Source organism: Sus scrofa, chromosome 2, assembly GCF_054392235.1.
Source record: "Sus scrofa isolate SSC_HxYL_T2T_F1_AM1 chromosome 2, Sscrofa_HxYL_maternal_Yorkshire_Landrace_v2.0, whole genome shotgun sequence".
Lineage (NCBI taxonomy): Eukaryota > Metazoa > Chordata > Mammalia > Artiodactyla > Suidae > Sus > Sus scrofa.
The window spans coordinates 110,133,650-110,161,114 of record NC_139384.1 but is presented as its reverse complement, the minus strand read 5'-3'; the positions used below and the strand labels follow the sequence as shown (position 1 = coordinate 110,161,114).

The 27,465-nt window shown below is 37.5% G+C and overlaps 1 protein-coding gene and 1 long non-coding RNA gene across 3 annotated transcripts in view; one reads left to right on the top strand and one right to left on the bottom strand.

The window, feature by feature from the left end:
• The window catches only part of LOC102157568 (uncharacterized), a 1,229,235-nt gene that overhangs the window by 783,183 nt on the left and 418,587 nt on the right, over positions 1-27,465 (top strand). The gene's annotated exons all lie outside the window — the stretch shown is intronic.
• Positions 1-27,465, bottom strand: part of LOC146405644 (uncharacterized) — a 290,811-nt gene that overhangs the window by 243,243 nt on the left and 20,103 nt on the right. The gene's annotated exons all lie outside the window — the stretch shown is intronic.

The following is a 27,465-nucleotide window of genomic DNA, read 5'->3' as shown; positions in this document are numbered from 1 at the left end:
GGGCTCTTTTTTCATTAATTAGTGGTTACCTACCTACCATTCCTCAATTTTCTGGTGGCTAATTCTCCCCCATACTTTTTACAAGACAAATTCTGAAACCCACTGCCAAAAGCTATGCATGGGAATTGTTGTGTTTAAGTAAGTCTGAAGAGAAATGGTTTATTTTGTATATGCTATATAAAAAGCCTGATCACCAAGTGAAATACAAAGTCAAACACAGTTTATCCCTATTTTCAAGTTTTTAATTTCTAGGTAGGATGTGCTTTTGAGTACATTTTTATTTTATTTGCTCTTCTGTGGGAAATGGATACCCATGTTTAAATAGGTGTCTTTCATAATATATACACCACAGGAGAAGAAAATTGACCAAGTACAGTTTAGAAAAAGAAAAAAAAAAAAAGTTTTTTTTCCCCTCTCACTAAATATCAAGATATTTGTGTTTTATAATCTTGAAGATTCTCTAGGTAGGTATTTTGATGGAAAATAAAATTTGAACATCCATTAGGGACTCAATCACAATTTCCAAGTGTCATTTAAATTCCATTATTAACTTTTTCAGTATCATGACTAGTGATTAGCCTCTTAGGGAAACACCATTAATAAAATGACTTAATTTAATTACTGAAAATCCAAGTGTAGAATATATATGTACTTTATCATTATTTATATTATTATATGTATGTGTGTGTGTGTGTGTATATATATATATATACACATACATATATATATACCTGGTAGCTTATTTGATAAGGCCTTATATAAAAGGTAAAATTTTTTTTCTAAGGTAATAAGTGATAAAACTAGGAGGAATTTCAATTATTAATCTTTAAAGTAAACACTTTTTCCTAAATCAAACACCTTAAGCAATTATGTATAAAGCCAAACTTTGAAGATCCAGGTAGGTAAACTTACCATTTTGGTAACTAAATATTTTTAATCTTTGAAAACATTTTTCTTTGATTTAAAATATAAATAGCAAAGAAATCTTACATTTGAGAAGAGATGATAATACAAATATTTTAAGTACTTGTAACCTTACCTGTAATTAACATGCATTTTGGTTACACAGCTGTGTTAAAATTGTGACAATTAATTAGGGTGATGTTTATTATTTGTTCCCTTTCAGTACATATATTTTATTTCAGTTAATATCCAATTAAAATTTTAATAATTTCCAGAATCATAGGATTCCAGAAGTTACCTTAGAAATCATTTAACATAGGTTTTTTCATCAAATATTTTTTTGAATTAACAATTTTAAATCTGATGTAGTCTTGACAGGGTCAAAACCTTTGATTATCCATTTATGACATTTTTAAAAGTATAAATAATAAATATGGAAGAACTCTGTAAACCAAACTACAGATTATAATTACAGTTTTTTGTTTGTTTTATAAGGGTTAGTCATTTGAAATAAGTTTGCTTACTTTTAAGAACTCAAAATAAAGAAAGAAGTTAGATATATTTATAAATAAGTGTGCTAGTTCCTCTTATGGAAATGCAAAGAACCATGGACTATCATTGATAAGTGTCTATTATGTGCCAGTTATTACTTTAAGATTTTTACCTGAAGACTACCATTTATCTTTCATAATGATACTATGAAATAGTTGCTATTATTTCCACTTTACAGATGGAGAAACTAAGTCTTAAAAAAGGTTAATAATAAGTGTTGGAGTATGATTTTTGTTTTTCCAGAACTCAATTAGCACAATATTGGAGAGTGTGAATATTGTTGAGGCTTTAATACATAGTTACAAGTTCTTTAGTACTTCTTATTGGGGAAGTGGGGCCAATTTCCTATCCCTCTCAGTCTGGGTGGCCATGCAATTACTATGGACAATGTGTGCTGGAAATGACAACCTAGGACTTCTGATGCTAGATCATAAAAGCCATGGTGCTTGTCTTGTTTGCTAGGACAGAACATTTGCTCTTGGAGCCGTGAGCTGTTATATGAAATGTTTGACTAGAAACCACATATTTTGAGAATTAGTAAAGTGAGAGACATTTCTACTATAAGTGGAAAAATAAAAAAAAAGTCTGACTAACGAGAGGCCTCCATGTTAGAGAGGATCTAGTCAAGTTTGCCTTCCTCCCATCTTTCCTCACTAAAATGCTAGAAATGTGCATGTAGCCATCTTGAAATCTAACGGCTAACCTATCCTCCATTCATGCCACATTAGGAAAAAAAAGTAGTCATCCAACCAGGCTCCATTTTAATTCCTGATCTACAAAATCATAAGGTATATTAAAGCAGTTGCTATTTTAAGCCATTAAGGTATGGGAAGGGGTTCCCACTGTGGCTCAGTGGGTTAAGGACCTGATATTGTCTCTGTGAGGATGTGTGTTCAATCCTGGCCTTACTCAGTGGGTTAAGGGTCTGGCATTGCTGCAAGCTGTGACATAGGTTGCAGATGCAGCTCGGATGGAATATTGCTGTGTCTGTGGTGTGGGCAGCAGCTGCAGCTCTGTTTTGACCCCTAGCCTAGGAACTTCCATAAGTAGCAGGTGAGGCAGTAAAAAGAAAACAAAATATATAAGTTGTTACTCAATGCTACATATCTAGAACAAACTAGAATGAACATATTCAAAATAATCTTACATCAAAAAGACTTGATTGTATAGATATCTCTCATTACACTCTATTTTTATTTTTTGTTTTTTTTAGGGCTGCACCCACGGCATAGGGATGTTTCCAGGCTAAGGACTGAATCGGAGCTGTAGCTGCTGGTCTATACCACAGCCATAGCAATGCAGGATCCAAGTCATGTCTGTGACCTACCCTATACCACATCTCATGGCAACACTGGATCCTTAACCCACTGAGTGAGGCCAGGGATAAAACCCATGTCTTAATGGTTACTGGTTGCATTCATTTCCTCTGTGCCACAACGGGAACTCCTCACTACTCTCTAATGTCTCTTTACTAGAATTATTGAATAAATAAAAAATGAAATTAAGGATAGGGCTTTAATATTAAATAAACACATAAAATAAATATAATTACTTGTAATAAATACTAGGAAGCAACTTTAGAATGTGTTAGGGAAAGCAAATATTAAGAGAGTTTACTCCACACTAGGTACTCAGGGAAAATTTCTCTTCAGAAGTAAGATGAACAGTGGGAAGGAGCAAGCAGGAGAAAAATAAAAAGAATAAATGTTCTAGGAGAAAGAACAGCCATACAGCAAGTCAGTGAAATAGGAAAGAGCTTGGAATATTCTAGAAACTGCAGGAAAAATAAACGACCACTGTAGGTGAAACATGAGAAGGAAATAGGGAAATAGCTCAAAAAGACTTTGGAAATGTGGCTCAAGATTCATATTATAGAGGAAAATTTAAAGAGTCTGGATTTGATCCCAAATTCAATGGGAAGCTTTATAATTTTTTATAGGTATTAGCTATTATTCATATGTCTTTTTGCTAAAATATTACATTTGTAATACCCATATTTAACATTTGGTATTAAAAATATTTTAATACTTTTTCTTTGTAGAAGTTAATTTTGAATTCTTCTCAAAGCATGTTAAGAATATGATATTGCCATTTCTCCCTAAAATTTGTTCTCAAATGATAACTCCTGGGCAGCTTCTAGAAGCTTTAGTAGCACAGGTTGTTAAATAAAAGAGGAAAAAGGGATCAAGAGGTATACAGGGTTGAGGTTCCATCTGTTCCCAACATTGGAAGAAATACATTTCCAATGGAAATAGTGAGGGCTAAGGCAGTACTTGACAGTTGCTGAGACTTTAGTAAAATACTCTATATATTTCACTCCTGACATGATATAGCACATAGTGATATTTTAATGTGTTAGTTATCATTGTCATTTTTGAGACGTAAAATTATGCCAAGGAAACACTTCTCCTAAAACAGCATATAGAATGCTTGCGAGGTAAGGATTCACAAGTTGAATATTCAGTAGTACCCATTGTCAGGAACAGCCATTTAGTTAGGCTAGCTTTTTGTTTATAAGCTGTATGCAATATACCAAGTTTTCACTGAGTAGAGCTATTAGTTTGAGTGCAAGCTAACTAAATAATGTTGTAAAGAAGCCCATACAAAATTGTATTGCTTAGAAAGGGAGTTTTTGTTGATTACTCACATATCACACTCCACAGGGATACCATTTAGGATAACTTCACATAAACTTGGACAGTTAATACAATACAGTAAGACCAAAGAGGCAGAGACTGTTCTTCCTATTTCTTTCTTAAACTGGCCACAAAAATAAGAAAATAGCCAGCGATTCCCCAAAGCAGTTTCCGTTCTCTATCTTTTCTCTTGCATGAATTCATGTGAGAACTGAAGAAAAGTAAACTGTGAGATGGAGAGAGCCTGGTTGCCTATACCTCAATATGAGAATTCTCTGGCCAAAGGCTGGCATTGAGCTGTTATGTCAATGGAAGGAGACAGGTTTCCCATTAAGCCATTCGTTGAGATTTTGGGATTGTATGTTTTAGCTCTTGGATTAATATAACCACATATAATCCAGACACCCCAGGAAATGCCATTCTCTCAAGTGATAAACTCATTATTTTTTAAAAAATAACTTAAAATTACCATTTTTCTCTCCAAAGAAGTTCTTTTCTTTAGCTGTCCATTTCCTTTAATAGTACCACTATTTTCCAGTCTCTCAGGCTCATAATTGTGGTATTATCATTGGCTGTCTTGCCTCTCATATATAAGTGGTTGCCATCTTTAGTAAAGTGTGAATTCTCAGTGATTCTTACTTCAGCTAATAGAGCAGTTTGACCTATAGCCTCTTTCTTTAATCATTATTTAAGTAATTCAACTACAATTTATTTGGTTCTCAATATGTGCCCAGCATTGTTCTAGGGAATACATCAGAGTCCAGCCAGGAGAAACACACACAAACACACACGCACACATTTAAATGGGGAAAAATTGATATGAAGAGTTAACTAGAAAAAGAGGATAAAAAGGGATTCTAAGTCTAGGGAAAAGGCAGATACAGAAAGCAGCTACTGGGCCAAGAGAGGGTAAATACGAAGGAACTAAGAACTTAGGAGAGGAATCTCCTGTAAATGCAGAAATTCAGAGCTTCTGGGAGAAAGCAGGTTTGCCACAGAAACACACAGTCTGCTGGTGCTTAAGTAATCTGCAGAGGTGATAAGTGGGCCCAGCTGGCCCCTAAGGATGACCCACATGTGTCCCCTAAGGAAACATTCCTAAAGAATGACAGAGAAACGTCTTGGAGGAGGCAGTCAGTCCAGAGCTGGTCCCCACAAAAGGTTTGTCACGTGGCCAAGAAAACTACTAGAGGGTGTGAGTGGGCTGGTGCCTGATAATGGTGTGTTTTTCACTTGTGTTACTCCAGTGCCCTCTCTTAAAGCTTTGCATCAAGTCAGCTTGCAAAGGAGAAACATTTGCAGAGTCTAGCTCTAGTTTTACCAAACCAGGCAAAGAATAGATTTGGAGGTGAGAAGTGTGATTTTGATAACTGGCACAGGGAATCAGAATTACAACAAAGTTACCATATTTCATTAGCTCAGAAAGTATTTGTACTGAGAGAAAAAGTAAATGTTTATTATGGATTTGAATGAGTGCTATGATAGGGGTATGTAAAATATTCCTAGGAATATAGAGAAGATCTCTTAATCTATCCTAGGGAAATGGAAGAATGAGTGTGGAAGAGCCAGAGCTTTTGGCTGAGTTTCAAAGAATGGGTGGGCATTAGCTAGCTGTGGCAGGGATGAAGAGGAGAGAACTTTCCAGAATAGCACATATAGCCAGGGCAAAGACTAAGAGTGAGCTAGAGCATTGCTCACATGGTGAATTACAAACTACAAATTGCAAACTATGGCAAAAAATGACTTTTTTTTGGTTTAGTCTAGGTTAGATCATTAGTTTGTCTTTTTTTTTTTCCTTAATATTATTCTGAGATGCTTGTATTTTATCCTGAAGACATTGGAGATTAATTGAAGGATTAGAAGGAATTGGTGGGGGGTGGGATGGGATCAAGGTCAAAATCACAATATAGAAATCCCATTGCCAGAGTGAACTTGATGTAAGTTCTACAAGGATTTATACCTCTATGCACTGGTGAAGCCCAGATGCCTGTAGTAACACTGGGAATAGCAAAGGCTCAAAACTCTTTGCTGAATGAATGAATGAATGAATGATTGTTCATTTTAAGATGATAACTAATTTGACTTGAGTTAGAAGTGAATGTGTATTTGATTATAGAAGTTTAGGAGCCCAGTGAATATAAATCTACAGCTCAAGAGGGTGTCCTATGAAGCAATCTAGTTTGGGAAATTACCAAGATACAAGCAGGATTTGAAATCTTTATTTTTTTTTTAATTTTTTTCCATTATAGCTAGTTTACAGTGTTCTGTCAATTTTCTACTGTACAGATGATGACCCAGTTACACATACATGATACATTCTTTTTTCACACATTATCATGCTCCATCATAAGTGACCAGACATAATTCCCAGTGCAACACAGCAGGATCTCATTGCTAATCCATTCCAAAGGCAATAGTTTGCATCTGTTAACCCCAAGCTCCCAGTCTACTCTACTCCCTCCCCCTCCCCCTTGGCAACCACAAGTCTATTCTCCAAGTCCATGATTTTCTTTTCTTTGGAAAGTTTCATTTGTGCCATATATTAGATTCCAGATATGTGATATCATATGGTATTTGTTTTTCTGACTTACTTCACTCAGTATGAGAGTCTCCATGTTGCTGCAAATGGCATTATGTCGTTCTTTTTATGGCTGAGTAGTATTCCATTGTGTGTGTGTGTGTGTGTGTGTGTGTGTGTGTGTGTGTGTGTGTGTGTGTGTGTGTGTGTGTGTGTGTATCTTCCTAATCCAATCATCTGTCGGTGGACATTTGGGTTGTTTCCATGTCTTGGCTATTGGGAATAGTGCTGCAATGAACATGCGGGTGCATGTGTCTTTTTCAAGTAAAGTTTTGTCTGGATATATGCCCAAGAGTGGGATTGCTAGGTCATATGGTAGTTCTATGTATAAGGTACCTCCATATTGTTCTCCATAGTGGTTGTACCAGCTTACATTCCCACCAGCAGTGCAGGAGGGTTCCCTTTTCTCCACACCTCCTCCAGCAGTTGTTATTTGTGGACTTATGAATGAAGGCCATTCTCACTGGTGTGAGATGGTATTTCATAGTTTTGATTTGCATTTCTCTAATAAGGATTTGAAATCTTGAGTCTAGATAAGATTATTTGAGGAGAGTATAATAGGATGATATGAACAGAGTAAATGACCAAACTTAGGAAACATCAATAATTATGATAGGAGCAGAGAAAAAGAAGTGAGAAATAAGACTGAAGAGTAAGTAAAGATTTTGGACACAATCTTGAGGGAGAAGTAGTTTGAAATAAAGGAGAAGAGAGAAGGAAGACCAAGAGATTAGCAGTCAATAGTTTCAAATGCAGTGTAAGTGTTAAGTAAGATAAAAAAGTAATGTTACTATCTTTTTATCTGGCTTTCTCTCCCTAAGCTTATAACTTACATATAGCTCTCTGTTCAGCTTTACTCGTTCAAAACAGCCTTTAAAAATTTTTTTTTGTTCCCCATTGCCCTCAAATCAATTACATGAACAATCCTTTAGACCCCATTGAATTTCACTGGGTCTTATCCCAGTCAACATTTTTATTAATATTTACGTACCTTTTTAAAATCACGTCTGTAATTCCTCTTGACTGAGTGTAAGTTTTCTGAGAACAGGAACTTACTCTTTGTGTTTCTACATATTTAGCAAGATGGTGACTTTTTTAAAAAATAAATAAGAAAGTATATTAAACTTTTACCATGTTCTGAAAATTGAACTAGATTGCCTTTCCTGATATTATTAACATTAAATGTATAAGTTAAGTAATTATATTACCATTTTTTCTTGCTAAGTGGATTTAAAAATCCCTTTCCAAGTTACTGTCATGTGGAAAACTGGAATTTCAAAGCAGGGCTGTATGCCTGATAAGACTGAAATGCTTTTTTCCATGCATTGTAGATGGAAGGCCAACAACAAATATTTATTTAATTAAATTGCTTTGAATTCATATCAACCTTGGAAATGGTTTCCAATTGTATTAGTAGAGCTCTTTGCTTCATCTTATTGCCTATCATTTTAATTTTATGATTTAGATAATGACATAGAAAGCAGGGTTGGGGAGAGAGGGATAACAAGTGGGAGATGACAGAATTAGGATTTTGACTGATACTGACAGGTTGAAATGATGGGTTCAAGTAAATGAGTTGAAATTCAATAGGAAAGATTCTGGAGGATGCATTAGTGTCCAGGAGGCATAGAAGGTGAAAGAGCAGTGACGGTGGTTTGAAGCCATCCTGGAGAGAAGAAGCAAGGACTTGAACTCTGCAATGGGAATGGATGTGAGTGACACGAATCATTTGGAATCTACATACCTTGACAAGCAAATGGATGTAAGAATGAGGAAGAAAGATTCAAATAGGACTAAAATATTTGAGCCTGAATAATGCAGAAAGGCTGAAGACATTGCCAGAGAGAGGTCAGAAGGAGGATTAGGATTGGGGCTGGAACCCAAAGAAAAAAATGATTTCAGCTTTATGTATGCAGATTATTCAAGTGATCATTGGATGTGAGGGTTATCTGGCTGCGACATCTGTCACCCCATTGATCGCCAGGATTGATTCGGCTGATCTGGCTGTCTAGGCGGGTGTCCCCTTCCTCCCTCACTGCTCCATGCGCATCCCTCCCAAAGCTGCACACTCGGTCAAAGAGGATGACTGTCCCAGACAGAGGAGGACAATTCTTCGGTCAAGGGTATACAAGTAGCTGCGTTCCCTTGCTAGAACCTCCAAGCAAGCTCTCAAGTGATCATTAACCATTATCTTTTTGAAAATTGGGACACTGTAGATTCATCTTAACTCTTTATTTTAGGTGAGATATTGAACCTATTCGTACGTTTTAAAGCTACATGGTATTAAGTACTTTGTGTCAGCAGCCAAGCAGGGTGCTTTATGTGTGTCATCTTGCTTAAGTGCTGTAACTTGTCTTGAAAGTCCATTAGCTGAGGAAACTGAATCTGGCAGCTAGAAAAGACAATTTAAGATAACCAGAGACATTTTTAAAGAAATCCAAAGACACTCATGGAAATCACTAAGGTTTATATTAAATTTATTATTAAAGTTTGTATTAAATAAAGCTGATCTCATTTTGTAACATTTCCACCTAATGTGAACCATTATTTGAGCCTTAATTTCATCTCACTGGACTTGCCACGTGACTTCGTTTTCCATTTTGTCTCCACTTTGGCATTTGCTCGTGGGCCAAATCTAACTCTTCCTAACTTTCTTGCTTAGAATGAGATCTAACATCTGACCTAAAATTCTGAGTCTGATCCATCTGGCTACCCTTAGCTGGCCTTATCCCACCTCTGTGCAGAAAGGAGCTTAGATATCATCTAACAGATATGTCTTCTCAAAACTCTCCCACTTTCTCTGGGCTTTCTTGGATTATTGTTTGGATTAGCTCTTAAATGTTGAGAGAGAGTTTCATGAATGAATAAGAGAGGAAAGATATTCCAGACGTCAGAAACAGTATGTACAAAGCACAATGCAAGAAGAACACAGCACATATATATATATATATAATCTCCTATTGTGTTTTGAATGAAGTGCTGGGAGGAGCCTAGCATCTGCAATAATTTGTGATATTTCTACACTAACCCTGGATATTGGTACACTGACTTCTGGATTTTTTCATCGAGTCCAATTTCATGCACTAAACCAGTTAATTTTGCATTTCTGTTGCATGCAGCTAAGTTTAACTGTATAATGTCCTAACTTCTATCAAGGTCACTGCAACTTGCAGTTAAACACTTCTTCCTTATAGATCAAAGTGAATTTCATAGTAACAATTCTTAATGCCCCTCTATCTTTTGTGAGAAAAGTTATCAGCAAGTGTAGTACAGAATTTTGTGTTCACAGGAAGTTTAAGTTTTAATTCAGTTGGTGATCTCATAGATACGTGGATAACTGAAGTTCTTGCAGCTACCGTCAACATCCTTCCTGGGGTTTGTATAAATTATCACATGTATTAAGAGATACACCTGTATTCACATTTTTTTGTGTACTCAGGCATTTAGCTGTGCACTTCTACTTGGGCAACACTAGGATTTCTCTTTGTTTTCAGCCACTCTCAAGATACTTCTATCTTCATGATCTACTCTCTTCATGATCATGAATTTTAACAGAAATGCGTATCTTTTTATCCATTTGGACTAATTATGTCCATGGCTTCTTTCTGCTAAACTCACGATTTTAAGAACAAAAAGTGTTTTTTGAGAATTTGCATACCTCTTTATTTAACAAAAAGTTATTTCACCAGTTTCGTTGGAGTGGCCTGATGGAAACATGGTGAGATTTGAGTTTTCCTTTTTTAATATTAGCTCTTAGGACCTATCCAAATTGCTAATTGTTTAGAATAAAATGGCATAAGTAAAAACTAGGGTAAGATAATGAAGAAATTAGTAAAGTTTAAACTTACAAACACATGTAGAAGTGTAATGGAATCTGACAAAATATTTTCTATTTTTTTTTTTTTACTGACACTGCTAATATTGGATAATATTTAACTATAGTATAGAAATTCATCTATATCGCAACATTTTATATAATTTCAATGGTCTGGCTGCTAGATATAGTCATTCCTATGAACATATTTTAATAATTTTTACTTAATTATAATTTTTTACTTAATTTTGTTTTTATTAACTCTACACACAAATAAGAACTAGGAAATCCATAATCAGTGTTAGAGCATGAGGAGATAAATAAAGAATTGTGTGGTATAAATTTTAGACCAGAATAACCAAATGGAATATTTTTGAAAGCCACTCCATCTCTTGTTACTACCACTTGAGCAGTCAACCACAAGAATGATTTGATTTAAACTAGAATCTTCTCAGGTGTATTCTGAAGTGTAACACTAACACCCTAAAATAAATACCACAATGCATCCTTTGTCTTTGAAACATAACTTCTGTCATAATGACCATCTGCTGGCTGTAGGTTTTGAGCATCCAGTGACCTCTGACATTTATGACAAATTATATACCAAAGTGCTAGTGACACCTTGTTAAAATGAAGCCAGAGGCCCTCAAGTTCTCAACCCCTCTTGTCTTTAAAAGCATGGGTTAAATGGCAGCAAGGGCAGCTTGGACAGAAAACAGACATGGCAATAGCTAAAATGAAATGAAATCCTAATTCTGTACCCTTTGACTTGGGCAGCTAGTTTCACTACAGTGTGCTTTCAACCATTAAACTACCTTAACCTTCGGAGGAGCCAAGCTGGTTAAAATTGAGTGAAAATTTACTCATTGCTACACAAGATTTGATTGATTCTTATTTGAAAATTGCATGGAGGACAGTGCTTACTCTAATATTTTTAACCAACAAAGTATGTCTCTCAGTCACCTCTGTTGCATGGTGAAGTTGATGTATAAAAAGCAATGTGGAGAACTTTTCAAAGTCACAAAGTTAATCTAGCTGCAAAATACAGTAGCTCCAGTTGAATTTAGACAAAATTTAGGCTATATTCTAAAACATTTTAAAGATATATAAAAATCAGTTTCACTTTTTGATCCCAATTCCAGAGCTATATTCTAATTTTACATACATGGGATAAAACAAGGTTAGTTAGTATTGATTATAAAAATCTCTATCTGGGAGTTTCGATTGTTGCTCAGAAAGTTAAGGCTTAGACGTTGTCTCTGTGAAGACATGGCTTCCATCCCTGGCCTTGCTTGATGGGTTAAGGATCTGGCGTTGCCTCAAGCTGCAGTGTAGGTCACAGATAGAACTTGGATTCAGCATTGCTGAGGCTGTAGTGTAGGCCAGCAGCTGCAGCTCCTATTCAGTCCCTAGCCTGGGAACTTCCATATGCTGTGGGTATGGCCCTAAAAAGAAGAAAAAAAAAATGTATGTTTTTGTAAGCAGTAATTATATTACTGCTATTGTCTTAAAAATCATGAAAATAATGTACCAAAACTATAGTCATAAAGTTCAATTTCATTATGGAAAAATAACGGAAGTTGTTTTTAATTTATAATCATGTGCCTTGAGGTGATGGTTTGAGGACAAGACTTACTTTAAGTTTACATTGTAACTGATAAGCTTATGAAGTAAACTGTACAAAAAAAATGTATAATGCCACATGATAGAAAGACATAAGAATGTTGACATACTATGAAATATTAAGATATTTCTCAAACAAATCTATAGGAAAATTGTGGACTCCTTAGAATCCACTTTCTCAGCTGTGTTTTCTGGACTGATTCATATAAAACAGACTGTGGTCTTTTGGCATAAAAAATATAAACTGTTCAAGGAAACCACAGAAAATCGAAGCATATACTTAACAATGTAAAAATTTACGTAGTACCCTAATGCTTATCTAAAAAAAAAGTTTACCTGTTTTTGTTTTTTTAAAGAAATGGATAAGCTTTACATCTTTATTTTGTGGTAGATATTGTTTACAGTTTTGAGATTTGCTTTAGATAAAGTGCTGACTCCTCTAAAGGGGAACTTATGACCAATGGAAAACTAACTTAGGATGAGGTCTTGTATTTTGTGTGTGGGGATACAGCATGTTCATTTAATATGTTTGAATCTCCAAATTGTATTCAAAAAAATGAATGAATTCTTGAGTACATAAGCACCATGTTTCATCTGTGTATGTATATCTATGTAGATGTTTTAGAAACCGAATCAGGAAGTTATTTTTCTTACTTTTTGTCTAGACTATTTTCAGAGGTTATGAGTCATGGATTTAGACATTGTACCATTCTCTCCTATTAGAATATTATAAACCATAGGTGCCTGTATAAAATGTGTGCATACATATGTGGATACACTTGCATATATGTATTTATATGTTTACCCTCTGTTATTTGAATATTCTGACATTTTATTTATAGTTGATTTTTTAAATATTACATTTATAGTTGTACAACAATCATCACAACCCAATTTTATAGCATTACCATCCCAAATCCCCAGCCCATTCCCCCACCCCCAAACTGTCTCATTTGGAGACCATAAGTTTTACAAAGTCTGTGAGTCAGTATCTGTTCTGCAAAGAAGTTCACTGTGTCCTTTTTTTATATTCCACATGTAAGTGATAGCATATGATGTCGGTGTCTCACTGTCTGACTAATTTCACTTAGCATGATAATTTCTTGGTCCATCCATGTTGCTGCAAATGCCATTATTTCTTTCCTTTTAATGGCTGAGTAATATTTCATTGTATATATGTACCACATCTTCTTTATCTACTCCTCTGTCGATGGGCATTTAGGTTGCTTCCATGTCTTAGCTACTGTATATAGTGTTGCAATAAACATTGGAGTATATGTATCTTTTCAAGGAATGGTTTTCTCTTCATAGATGCCCAGGAGTGGGATTGCTGGATCAAATGGTAATTCTATTTTTAGTTTTCTAAGAAATATCCATACTGTTTTCCACAATGGTTGCACCATTTTACATTTCCACAAACAGTGTAATAGGGTTCCCTTTTCTCCACACCCTCTCTAGCATTTATTGTTTGCAAACTTTTAGATGATGGCTCTTCTGGCTGGTGTAAGGTGGTACCTCATGGTGGTTTTGATTTGTGTATCTCTAATAATGAGTGATGCTGAACATCTTTTCATGTCTTTTTTGGCCGTCTGTATGTCTTCTTGGAGAATTGTCTGTTTAGATCTTCTGCACATTTTTTGATGGGCTTGTTGTTTGTTTTTTTTTTTTTTTGGTATTGAGCAGTAGGAGGTGTTTATAAGTTTTGGAGATTAATCCTTTGTCAGTCACCTCATCTGCAGATGTTCTCTCCCATTCTGTGGGTTGTCTTTTTGTTTTGTTTAGGGTTTCCTTTGCTGTTCAGAAACTTTTAAGTCCCATTTGTTTATTTTTGTGTTTATTGTCATTACTCTAAGGGGTGGATCTGAGAATACATTGCTGTCGTTTTATGTCAGAGAGTGTTTGGCCTATGTTTCCTCTAAGAGTTTTATAGTATCTGGTCTTGTATTTAGGTCTTTAATCCATTTTGAGCTGATTTTGTGTATGGTGTTAGGGAGTGTTCTAATTTCATTCTTTTACATGTGGCTGTCCAGTTTTCCCAGCACCCCTTATTGAGGGACTGGTCTTTTCTCCATTGTATATTCTTGCCTCCTTTGTCATATGTTAATTGACTCCAGGTGTGTGGGTTTAATTCTGGACTTTCTATCCTGTTCCACTGATCCATATTTCTGTCTTTGTGCCAGTACCATACAGTTTTGATGACTGTGGCTTTGTAATATAGTCTGAAGTCCAGGAGCCTGATTCCTCCAGCTCCATTTTTCTTTTTCAGGATGTCTTTGGCTATTCTGGGTTTTTTGTGCTCCCAAACAAATTTTAAAATATTTTGTTCGAGTTCTGTGAAAAATGTCCTTGATAATTTGACAGGGATTGCATTGAATCTGTAGATTGCCTTGTGCAGTATAGTCATTTTGATAATATTGATAATCTTCCAATCCAAGAGCTTGGTATGTCTTTCCATACGTTTGTGTCATCTTTGATTTCTTTTATCAGCATCTTATTGTTTTCAGAGTACAGGTCTTTTGTCTCTTTAGGTAGGTTTATTCCTAAGTATTTTATTCTTTTCAATGTCATGGTAAATGGGATTGTTTCCCTAATTTCTCTTTCTGATCTTTTGTTGTTAGTATATAGAAATTCAGTTAATTTCTATTTATTTTGTATCCTGTGACTTTGCCAAATTTATTGATGAACTCAACAGTTTTCTGGTAATGTCTTTATGATTTTCTAGTTAGAGTATTCTGTCATCTGCAAATAATGATAGTTTTACTTCTTCCTTCCCAATTTGGATTCTTTATATTTATTTTTCTTCTCTGATTTCCCTGGCTAGGACTTCCAAAACTATGTTGAATAGTAGTGGTGAGAGTGGACATCCTTGTTTTTTTCTTGATCTCAGTAGGAATTCTTTCAGCTTTTCACCATTGAGAATGATGGTAGCTCTGGGTCTGTTGTATATGGCCTTTATTATATTGAGGTAGGTTCCCTCTAAGCCCACTCTCCGAAGGATTTTTATCAGAAATGGGGGTTGGATTTGGTCAAAGGATTTTTCTGTACCTGTTGAGAGGATCATATGTGTTTTATTCTTCAGTTTGTTAATGTGGTGTATCACACTGATTGATTTGTGGATATTGAAGAATCCTTGCATCCCTGGGATAAATCCCACTTGATCATGATGTACAATCCTTTTAATGTACTGTTAGATTCGGTTTGCTAGTACTTTGTTGAGGATTTTTGCATCTATGTTCATTAGTGAAATTGGACTATAATTTTCTTTATTTTTTGTTATCTTTGTCAGGTTTTGGTATCAAGATGATGGTGGCCCCATAGAATGAGTTTGGGAGTATTCATTCCTCTGTAATTTTTTTGGAAAATTTTCTGAAGGACAGATGTTAGCTGTTCTCTAAATGTTTGATAGAATTCTCCTATGAAGCCGTCTGGTCCTGGACTTTTGTTTGTTGAAAGTTTTTTCATCACAGTTTCAACTCCAGTACTTATGGTTGGTCCATTCATCTTTTCTATTTCATCTTGGTTTACTCTTAGAAGATTGTACTTTTCTAAGAATTTCTCCATTTCTTCTAGGTTTTCCATTTTATGGGCATATAGTTGCACATAATAGTCTGTTATGATCCTTTGCATTTCTGTGATGGCCATTGTTACTTCTCCTTTTTCATTTCTAATTTTATTGATTTGAGTTCTCTCTCTTTTTTTCTTGATAAGTATTGCTAAGGGTTTATCATTTTTGTTGATCTTTCAAAGAACCAGCTTTTAGTTTCATTGATTTTTTTTCTATGGTTTTCTTCATTTCTGTTTATTTGTGATATTTATGATTTATTTCCTTCTTCTAACTTTAGGTCTTGTCTGTTCTTCTCTTGTTAGTTGCTTTAGATGTAAAGTTACATTGTTTATTTGAGGTTTTTCTCATTTCCTGAGGTAAGCTTGTATTGTAATAAACTTCCCTCTTAGAACAGCTTTTGCTGCATCCCTTAGGTTTTGGAGTGTTTTATCTTTGCTGTCATTTCCTTCTAGGTTTTTTTTTTTTTTAATTTCTTTGATTTCTTCAGTGATCCGTTGGTTGTTTTGTAGAATGTCATTTAGTCTCCAATGTGTTTACATTTTTTGCAGTTTTTTTCTTTTTGTTGATTTCTAGTCATGTAGCTTTGTGGTCAGAAAAGATGCTTGATATGATTTCAATTTTCTTAAAATTACCGAGGCTTAATTTGTAGCCCAGAATGTGATCCATCCTAGAGAATGTTTCATGTATTTTTGAGAAGAATGTGTATTCTGCTGCTTTTGGAAGTAATGTCCTATAAATATCTGTTTTTTTTTTTTTTTATTTTCCCACTGTACAGCAAGGGGGTCACGTTATCCTTACATGTATACATTACAATTACAGTTTTTCCCCCATCCTTTGTTCTGTTGCAACATGAGTATCTAGACAGTTCTCAATGCTATTCAGCAGGATCTCCTTGTAAATCTATTCGAAGTTGTGTCTGATAAGCCCAAGCTCCCGATCCCTCCCCCTCCCTCCCCCTCCCATCAGGCAACCACAAGTCTCTTCTCCAAGTCCATGTTTTTCTTTTCTGAGGAGATGTTCATTTGTGCTGGATATTAGATTCCAGTTATAAGTGATATCATATGGTATTTGTCTTTGTCTTTCTGGCTCATTTCACTCAGGATGAGATTCTCTAGTTCCATCCATGTTGCTGCAAATGGCATTATGTCATCCTTTTTTATGGCTGAGTAGTATTCCGTTGTGTATATATACCACTTCTTCCGAATCCAATCATCTGTCGATGGACATTTGGATTGTTTCCACGTCCTGGCTATTGTGAATAGTGCTGCAATGAACATGCGGGTGCATGTGTCTCTTTTAAATAGAGCTTTGTCCGGATAGATGCCCAAGAGTAGGATTGTGGGGTCATATGGAAGTTCTATGTATAGATTTCCAAGGTATCTCCAAACTGTTCTCCATAGTGGCTGTACCAGTTTACATTCCCACCAGCAGTGCAGGAGGGTTCCCTTTTCTCCATAGCCCCTCCAGCACTTGTTATTTGTGGATTTATTAATGATGGCCATTCTGACTGGTGTGAGGTGGTATCTCATGGTAGTTTTGATTTGCATTTCTCTTATAATCAGCGATGTTGAGCATTTTTTCATGTGTTTGTTGGCCATCTGTATATCTTCTTTGGAGAACAGTCTATTCAGGTCTTTTGCCCATTTTTTCATTGATTGATTGGTTTTTTTGCTGTTGAGTTGTATAAGTTGCTTATATATTCTAGAGATTAAGCCCTTGTCCATTGCATCATTTGAAACTATTTTCTCCCATTCTGTAAGTTGTCTTTTTGTTTTCTTTTTGGTTTCCTTTGCTGTGCAAAAGCTTTTCAGTTTGATGAGGTCCCATGGGTTTATTTTTGCTCTAATTTCTATTGCTTTGGGAGACTGACCTGAGAAAATATTCATGATGTTGATGTCAGAGAGTGTTTTGCCTATGTTTTCTTCTAGGAGTTTGATGGTGTCCTGTCGTATATTTAAGTCTTTCAGCCATTTGGAGTTTATTTTTGTGCATGGTGTGAGGGTGTGTTCTCGTTTCATTGCTTTGCATGCAGCTGTCCAGGTTTCCCAGCAATGCTTGCTGAATAGACTTTCCTGTTCCCATTTTATGTTCTTGCCTCCCTTGCCAAAGATTAATTGACCATAGGTGTCAGGGTTTATTTCCTGGTTCTCTATTCTGTTCCATTGGTCTGTGTGTCTGTTTTGGTACCAGTACCACACTGTTTTGATGACTGTGGCTTTGTAGTATTTCTTGAAGTCTGGGAGAGTTATGCCTCCTGCTTGGTTTCTGTTTCTCAGGATTGCTTTGGCGATTCTGGGTCTTTTGTGGTTCCATATAAATGTTTGGATTGTTTGTTCTAGTTCTGTGAAAAATGTCATGGGTAATTTGATAGGGATTGCATTGAATCTGTAGATTGCTTTGGGTAGGATGGCCATTTTCACAATATTGATTTTTCCAATCCAGGAACATGGTATATCTTTCCATTTCTTTGCATCTTCTTTGATTTCTTTGATTAAAGTTTTATAGTTCTCGGCATATAGGTCCTTTACCTCCTTGGTTAGGTGTATTCCGAGGTATTTGATTTTGTGAGGTACAATTTTAAAAGGTATCGTATTTTTGTATTCCTTTTCTAATGTTTCATTGCTGGTATACAGAAATGCAACTGACTTCTGAATGTTAATCTTATAGCCTGCTACTTTGCTGAATTTATTAATCAGTTCAAATAGTTTTTGGGCTGAGTCCTTAGGGTTTTCTATGTATAGTATCATGTCATCTGCATACAGTGACAGTTTTATCTCTTCTCTTCCTATATGGGTGCCTTTTATTTCTTCTGTTTGTCTAATTGCTGTGGCTAGGACTTCCAAAACGATGTTGAAGAGCAGTGGTGAGAGTGGGCATCCCTGTCTTGTTCCAGATTTGAGTGAGAAGGCTTTCAGTTTTTCCCCATTGAGTATTACATTTGCTGTGGGTTTCTCATAAATGGCTTTGATTATATTCAGGAATGTTCCCTCTATACCCACTTTGGCGAGGGTCTTGATCATGAATGGATGTTGGACTTTGTCAAATGCTTTTTCTGCGTCTATTGAGATGATCATATGATTTTTGACTTTTTTTTTCTTAATGTGGTGTATGATGCTGATTGATTTGCGTATGTTGAACCATCCTTGTGAACCTGGGTTGAACCCAACCTGGTCATGGTATATAATTTTTTTGGTATGTTGTTGGATTCGGTTGGCTAAGATTTTGTTGAGAATTTTTGCATCTATATTCATCAATGATATTGGCTGATAGTTTTCTTCTTCGGTGGTATCTCTGTCTGGTTTTGGAATGAGGGTGATGGTGGCATCATAGAATGTCTTTGGGAGTATTCCTTCTTCTTCAACCTTTTGAAAGAGTTTAAGGAGGATGGGCACCAATTCCTCTTTATATGTTTGATAGAATTCACCTGTGAAGCCAACTGGTCCTGGACTTTTATTTGTAGGGAGTGATTTTATGACCTCTTCAATTTCATTTCTAGTGATCGGTCTGTTCAGTTGGTCTGTTTCTGCTTGATTCAGTTTTGGCAGGCTGTAAGATTCTAGAAAATTGTCCATTTCTTCCAGATTGTCAAACTTGTTGCCATACAGTTGTTCATAGTATTCTCTTATGGTTTTTTTGTATTTCTGCTGTATCCGTTGTGATTTCTCCTTTTTCATTTATAATTTTGGTTATTTGGGTTCTTTCTCTCCTCTTTTTAGTGAGTCTGGCCAGGGGTTTGTCAATTTTGTTCACCTTTTCAAAGAACCAGCTCTTGGTTTTATTAATTTTCTCTATTGTTTTTTGAGTCTCTATTTTATTGATTTCTTCTTTGATCTTTATAATTTCCTTCCTTCTGCTGACTTTAGGACTTTTTTGTTCTTCTTTTTCTAATTCATTCGCATTGTGTCCCAATATGTGGTCGATTCTTGAGAATGTTCCATGAGCATTTGAGAAGAATGTGTATTCTGCTTTTTTTGGATGTAGTGTCCTGAAGATATCAATGAAGTCTAACTTTTCTATTGTTTCCTTTAGGATCTCTGTTGCTTTATTGGTTTTCTGTCTAGAGGATCTGTCCATTGATGTGAGGGGGGTATTAAGGTCTCCTACTATGATTGTATTCTCATCAATATCTCCCTTTATGTCTTTTAATATTTGTTGTATGTATCTGGGTGCTCCTATATTTGGGGCATATATATTGATGATAGTAACATCCTCTCCTTGGATGGATCCCTTAATCATTAAATAGTGTCCTTCTTTGTCTTTCTTTATGTCTTTTGTTTTAAAGTCTATTTTGTCTGATATGAGCGTTGCGACTCCTGCTTTTCTGTCATGTCTATTGGCGTGAAATATTTTTCCCCACCCTTTCACTTTCAATCTATATGTATCTTTTGTCCTAAGGTGAGTTTCTTGTAGGCAGCATATTGAAGGTTTTTGCCTTTTTATCCACTCAGCCAGTCTGTGTCTTTTGATTGGGGCATTCAGTCCATTGACATTTAAGGTGACAATTGATAGATGATTATTTATTGCCATTTGAACCTCGTGTTCCAGTTGATTCTATGGTTCTCCATTCTTCCATTTTTTTTTTTTTTTTTTTGGTTGGATGGTCTCCTGTTATTATCTGCTTGAGTGTATTTTTTTTTCATTTTTTGCAAATGCAATATTTGGTTTTGGCTTGTGGTTGCCCTGTTTTTTAAGTATGCTAACCCCTTCCCATAATTGTGTGTTTTAGCCTGATGGTCCTGTCAGTTCAAACACTTCATTACTATATTAAAATTAAGAAGAGAGACATACAAACAAACAAAAAGGGTTATTTACTTCCTAACATCCCTTGCACACATTTTATAGTTCTGATGACTCTTTTTTATTTTTTTCTTTTTAATTTTATTTTGTTTGAAGCATGTTCATGATTAAATCTGTATGCTGGCTCTTTTGAGTGACTGCTCTCTGATTGCGGTTTCCTCAAGTCCTAGTTCTTCCTCTTCTTCTTTTTTTTTTCTTTTCTTTTTTCTTCCCTTTCCTTCCTTTCTTTTTGGTTTAGAGAAGCCCTTTCAATATTTCCTTTAACCTGGGTTTTGTGTTGCTGTATTCTTTAAGTTTTTGTTTGTTGGGAAAAATTTTTATTTCCCCTTCTATTTTAAATGATATTCTTGCTGGATAGAGTATTCTAGGTTGCATATTTTTTCCTTTGAGCACTTTAAATATCTCTTGCCATTCCCTCCTGGCCTGTAGTGTTTCTGTAGAGAAATCAGCTGATATTCTTATGGGGGTTCCCTTGTAGGTAACATTGTTTTTCTCTTGCTGCCTTTAGGATCCTCTCTTTATCACTAACTTTTGCCATTTTTATTATGATGTGTCTTGGTGTGGGTCTGTTTGGGTTCAGTTTGTTTGGGGCCCTCTGTGCTTCTTGTATCTTGAACCCAGTATCCTTTAGATTTGGGAAGTTTCCATCGATAATTTCTTCAAATATATTTTCCATCCCCTTATCTTTTTCTACTCCTCTGGAATTCCTATTATGCGTAGATTGGTCCGCTTTATATTATCCCATAGGTCTCTTATATTGCTTTCCAGTTTTTTGATTCGTTTTTCTGTCTGTTGACCAGATTGTGTGATTTCCATTACTCTATCTTCCATATCACTGATTCATTCTTCTGCATTATTCATTCTGGTTTTTACTGCCCCTAGTTCAGTTTGCATCTCTGCAAATGAATGTTCTAGTTTTTCTTGGCTCCTCCTTATATTTTCTAGTTCCTTTCTGAGGGTATCTGCATTACTGTTCATATCTTCTCTGAATTCCTTCAGTATTTTCACTATTTCTCTTTTGAACTCCAGGTCTGTCAGACTGCAGAGATCTGTTTCATTGTTGACTGTTTTAGGTGAGTTCTCCTGTTGGTTTGACTGGGGGTGGTTTCTCAGCTTCTTCATCTTGCTTGTTGTTTTCTTTCTCCTGAGGGAGTTGTACTCTCTGTTATCGGGCAGTGTTTGCCTTGTCACTGCCGTGGAATATTTCCTGAGGGCTGGCGTTGTTGGTCAATCTTTTTTGAGGCAGTGTGTCTTTTCTGGAGTGTTGATGGGGCTAATAGTGTTTCTTTGAAGCAAAGGAGGACTTCCTGAGGGCAGACAGGACTGGGAGGTCCACCCCACAATGGTAGCAGATTTCACTTGGTCATGCAGAGCTTGCTCTGGCGTTTTTAGGCTGTGGGGTTCTTGCAGGGGGTTGGCGGTGTTGGGCAGCTGTTCCTCAGGAGTGCAGCACCCCCTGGGGGCTGGAGCAGCTATCTGGGTCACTGAGAACCTAAGAGGCTCTTCCCTAGGGCAGCCCAACTCAGAAGGACAGCCTGAGAATGTAAGCAGATCTTTTCACAGTCTGGCCCAGCTTGTTGCAGCTTTTCTGGGCTGCAGGGGCTCTTCCAGGGGGCTGGTGGTGCTGAGCAGTTATTTCATGTGAGTGGGGCACCCCCTGGGGGCTTGGGCGGGTAGCAGGGCCGTTGGAGACCCAAGAGGCTCCTCCCCAAGGCAGCCCGACTCAGAAAAACCGTCTGAGATCTTTTCCCGACTCAGCCAGGCTTGTTGCAGCTTTTCTGGGCTGCAGGGGGTCCTGCCTGGAGCTGGCAGTCCTATGCAGCTGATCCACTAGAGCATCCCCTGGGGGCTTAGGTAGGTAGCAGCGCCGTTGGAGACCCAAGAGGCACCACCCCAGGGCAACCTGATTCAGAAAAACCGTCTGAGAATTAGGCCGATCTATTCACAGCCTGGCTAAAGTTGTTCTAGCTTTTCTGGGCTGCAGGCCTTTTCTCGGGGGCTGGTGGTGTTTGGTGCTCCTCTGCGGAAGTGTAGCCCCTCCAAAGGGCAAGCAGGCCTGTGCAGGGACAGCCCCTGTGGTGTTAGGCTTCAGGCAATTGTTGAGGCCAGCCCTCCTGGATGGCAGGCAGCCCTAGGTCCGGTGAGAGCGTAGGGGGTGGCGGGGGTGGGGGGAGGGGATGCACTGGGAAGCACAGCTTTCTGCTAGCTAGCGGGCCTGTAAGCTTGCTGTGGCGTGGGGGGTATTCTATGGGGACCCACCCCTTCTTCTCTCCCCTCCCCCGCACGGGTGCAGACCAGGCTCTTCTCCCAGGTTCCCTCTGATCCGGCTTTCCACTTCCCTGCCCCTAGAGTATTGTTCCCTTCCTCTGCGACAGCTTTGTTTTCTAGTCTCCCAGGCAGTCTCTGCCCCGTCAAATGGTTTCTAGACCTCCCAAGCAGTTTCCGCTCCGCCCCGCCCCCTCAGCCTGGGGCCTAACATCTGGAGCCGAGGTCTCGGTGCCCAGCCCCCACCCAGGCGTCCCCCAGCCCCCTCTCGGGGACTAACCTTCAGAGATGAGGATTCGTTGCCCAGGCCCCACCCAGGCGTCTCAATTTTTGGTGACTGTGCATGTAGTTCAGATGGTCCGTTGGGTTCTTTGTCGGCTTTTCCGTACTCCAACTTACTGCTACACTCTTCTCTGCATCTGGAGATTCCTCCGGTTCGTTTGATCTTTCCCCCGGTAGGTGACTTTCCAGGGTGCAGGATCCCTTTCTCCTCCGCAGTTCCCTTTCAGGAGCGCCCGTCCCGCTCGGATTCACCTTCTCTCACTCTCCTCTTTTCTCCCGTTCTGCCCAGTAATGTCACGAACTTCTTGCTGTTATTGGAGTTTAGGTTCCTCTGCCAGCGATTGGTTGCTGTTCTGTGCGAGTCATTTATTCTGTAGATATGCATTTTTGTTGTGTTTGTGGGAGAGGGTGAGCGTGTCCCCCTACTCCTCCGCCATCTTGTCCTCTCTCCTACATATCTGTTAAATCCATCTGGTCTAATGTTTCATTTAGGTCCCGTGTTTCCTTGTTGATTTTCTGTCTGGATGATCTGTCCATTGCTGAAAGTGTGGTGGTAAGTCCCCCACTATTATTGTGTTATTGTCAATTTCTCCTTTTAAGGTTGTTAGCAGTTGCCTTATATATTGAGGTGATCATATGTTGGGTGCATATATATTTACAATTATTATATAATCTACTTGGATTCATCCTTTGATCATTATGTAATATCTTTCTTTGTCTCATAATATTCTTTATTTTAAGGTCTATTTAGTCTGATATGAGTATCGCTACTCCAGCTTTCTTTTGATATCCGTTTGCATTGAATATTTTCTTCTATACTCTCACTTTCAATTTGTATGTGTTCCTAGAAATGAAATGGGTCTCTTGAAGACAGCATATATATGGATCTTGTCTTTGTATCCATTCAGCAAGTCTATGTCTTTTTGTGGGGGCACTTAGTCCATTTACATTTAGGGTAATTATTGATATGTATGTTCTTATTGCCATTTTATGAACTGTTTTGGATTTGGTTTTGTTGCTCTTTATTCTTCCATTCTTCTCTTGTTCTCTTCCCCTTGTGGTTTGATGACTATCTTTAGTGTTGTATTTGAGTTGATTTTTCTTAGTTGTGTGTGTCAGTTGCAGATTTTTGGTCTGCAATTACCCTGAAATTTTGATATAGGAGTCTATACATATACGTGATTGTCTTAGGTTGTTGGTCTCTTAATTGCAAGTGCATCTCCAGTGTTCTGCATTTGTACCCTCCTCTTCACATGATTTCTGATTTTGGTAGCATATTTGTGCATGGATGATTTCCTACCTTTACTGTATGTATGCATTTTTGGGAGAGCTTTGTCATTTGTGGTATTTTTGTTTCTAATTGTGGCCTTTTCTTTTCTGCCTAGAGAAGTTTCTTTAGTATTTGTTGTAAACCTGGTTTAGTGTCGCTGAATTCTCTTAGCTTTTCCTTAACTGCAAAGCTTTTGATTTCTCCATCAAATCTGAATGAAAGCCTTGTTGGGTAAAGTAATCTTGGTTGGAGTTTTTTTCCTTTCATCACTTTAAGTATATTGAGTCACTCCCTTCTAGCCTGCAGAGTTTCTGCTGAAAAACTGTTGATAACCATATTGGGGTTTCCTTGTATGTCATTTGTTCTTTTCCCTAGCTGCTTTCAATATTTTCTCTTTGTCTTTAATTTTGGTAAGTTTCATTAGTATGTGCCTTGGGGTATTCCTCCTTATGCTTATTTTATATAGTACTCATTGTGCTGCATGGATTTGAGTGAGTGGTTCCTTTCCCATATTAGGAAAGTTTTCAGCTATTATCTCTTCAAATATTTTTCTGTCCCTTTCTCTCTCTTTTCTCTTTCTGGCACCCCTATAATATGGATGTTGGTTCATTTAACATTGTCCCAGAGTTCTCTGAGAGTCTTCATTTCTTTTCAGTCTTTTTTCTCTTTTCTGTTCCGCATCATTGTTTTCCACTAGTCTGTCCTCCACCTCTCTTATTCATTCTTTTGCCACTTGTATTCTGCTGTTGGTTGCTTGTAATTAATTTTTAATTTCAGTTATTGTATTTTGCATCTCTTCTTGCTTAAGTTTTAAATCTTTTATTTCTTTGTTCAATGTTTGCTGTAAATTATCAATCTTTGCCTCCAGTTTATTTTCAGTGTCTTGCATCATCTTCAGCATCATTAGTCTAAAGTCTTTTTCATGGAGGCTGATAATCTGTAGATCACTTGGCTGCTTTTTTGTTTTTTTATTTCTCTTTTATCTGAGTTATAATTCTCTGTCTTTGCATTTTTATAGGTTTTTGGTGTGGACTCCTTTTTACAGACAATAGTGTTGTAGCCTCTCTTACTTCTGATGGCTGCCCCCCTTGTGGCTGAAGTTGGTATGGAGCATGGTGTAGGCTTCCTGATGGGAGGCACTAGTGCCTGTCCACTAGTAGGTGGGACTGATCCCTAACCCTCTGGTGGGTGGAGCTTTGTCTCCGGTGAGGTTAGAGGTTGCTGTGTGCCTGGGGGGGTCTTTAGGCAGCCTGTTCACTGATGGGTGGGGCTGTCATCCCACCCAGATTATTGTTTGGCCTGGGACTTTTCAGCACTGATGGTGGGACTAGATTTTCCCAAAATGGCCACCTCCAGAGTAACACATGGCCATGAACACTCCTGAGACCCTCACCTCCAAAGTCCTTCCCCCACAATGAGCTACAGTCACCCCCCATTTTCCCAGGTGATCCTCCAAGAACTGTAGTCAGGTCTGAACCAGATTCCAGTGGAGTCTCTGCTTTGCCCTGGGACCCAGTGAACACAAAATCCTGTGTGCACCTTTCAAGAATGGGGATTCTGCTTTTCCCAATCCTTTGGAGCTCCTGTGCATAAGACCCACTGGCCTTGAATGCCAGATGCTCCTGGGGCTTTTTTCCCAATGCCAGAACCCCAGGCTTGGAGAACCGATGTGGGGCTCAGAGCTCTCACTCCTATAGGTGATCTTTGTGATATAGTCACTCTCCAGTCTGTGAGCTGCCATCCAACAGGTATTGGGTCACTTATATTGCATAATTGCCCCTCCTTCCATCTTGATGTGGCCTCCTTTTTGTCTTCTGGAGTCGGATTTCTTTTTGAGATTTCCAGTCCATTTGATTGAAGGTTGTTCAGCATTTGGTTGTAATTTTGTTGTTTTTATGAAAGAAGGTGAGCCCCAGGCCTTCTACTCTGCCATCTTAATCCATTCACTCTAATTGACATTTCAGAGACAAAATTTGGTCTTAAGCAAAGTTTGTCTGCAATATAGTTTGATTTTTTTTTTTTATGGCCTTTGCCTATCAGCAGATTCGTTCACCCTCATCTGGTGTCTTTTTTTATCCTTTGTGTCCCTACAAGGATCACTACTTCTCTTTCCCAACACTCCCAACAAAACTGGCAGCTATGTTGCAGACCCCAGAATATAGATAAATTAGCTTCCACTTCTGATAATTATCAAAATAATACTAATGTACACAGTACCATTCAAAGATTTTTTTCTTTTTCTTTTTATTGTCTTTTTATGGTTGCACCTAAGGCATGTGGAAATTCCCAGGCTAGGGGTCGAATAAGAGCTATAGAGGCTGGCATACACCACAGCCACAGCAACTCAGGATCCTAGCTGCATCTGTGAGCTACACCACAGCTCACAGCAATGCTGGATCCCCAACCCACTGAGCAAGGTCAGCGATGGAACCTGCATCCTCATGGATACTAGTTAGATTCATTTCCATTGTGCCACAACAGAAACTCTCAAAGTTTTTTTTTATGGAATGTTAGACCTGGAAACTTAGAAAGCATATTACCCAGTGATTTTTTTACATAAATACACTTTAATTAACATAAAAATTGATTAATTAATTAAGCAAATTAATGGAACTCCTTTTATGTTTCCTAAGATATCTCTGCATGAAGTGAAAGTGAGAGGCCAAGAACTCAATTACTCTTCTTGACTTCCTTCCCCCAAAGTGAGGCTTAAAAAAACTGTATGAATAGATTTTGAAAAGCCTTATGGAGTCCAGTTACACAGACACAAAACTAGGTCTAAGAGAAATGATGTGAGTGAAATTGTAAATTCTTGGGTGTGGATTTATAGCAAGACATACTTGCTGCAAAACAAGAGGTAGCCAGTTGTAGCAAGTGAGATGGAAAAGGTGAGTATCCTTATCTACCAGCCAAGACTAAGATCAGGAAGTATGCATATAGGAAAGCATATGGGGACATATGTAGAAAATACATATGCGGTGAAAAAGGTATTTGTGGCAGTCAGAAGTGTTAGGCATATTTTAGCTACACAGCAAGATACAACAAAACATCTTTAGCATAGGTATATCAACTATATTTTGCCTCTGAAATTTTCTCTTTTTTTCCATTTAAGTACTGAGATAAAGGTCTCAAAACACATGTCTAAATAGAAAAGTATCTCAAACAAAATCACACAGTAGG